Genomic DNA, 426 nt, shown 5'->3' with positions numbered 1-426 from the left:
ATAAGAACGAAAAAATATAATTGATTATATTATATCTTAGAATTCATAGTTATTGATTCATTTCGAAACGAAATACTCTGAAAATCGGAACGATTCATTAAGGATTACTGTATATATTTGCTGAATATTTGTTAAAAATTATAGAATTTTTATATTTGAATTTAGAAATACAAATTTTTTTCATTTTTTTATAGACCATATATAAACCATAACAAAAATGTATAATATTATCTGAAGGAATAATATTGAAACAATAAAATGGCCGTAAGTAATCCTGACACAAATTAAATAGAAATTTGTGGATACGAAAAGTTATTTTGTTAATTAATTTGAAAAACTAAAATTCACAAAAAAATTAAAATTAAAATTGTATAATAAAATTATACAAACGAAATATAAAAATTTGATGGAATCAATATCAAGACG

This window comes from Apis dorsata, unplaced genomic scaffold (genome assembly GCF_000469605.1).
Source record: "Apis dorsata unplaced genomic scaffold, Apis dorsata 1.3 scaffold_115, whole genome shotgun sequence".
NCBI lineage: Eukaryota > Metazoa > Arthropoda > Insecta > Hymenoptera > Apidae > Apis > Apis dorsata.
Note: the sequence above shows the minus strand (reverse complement) of the source record.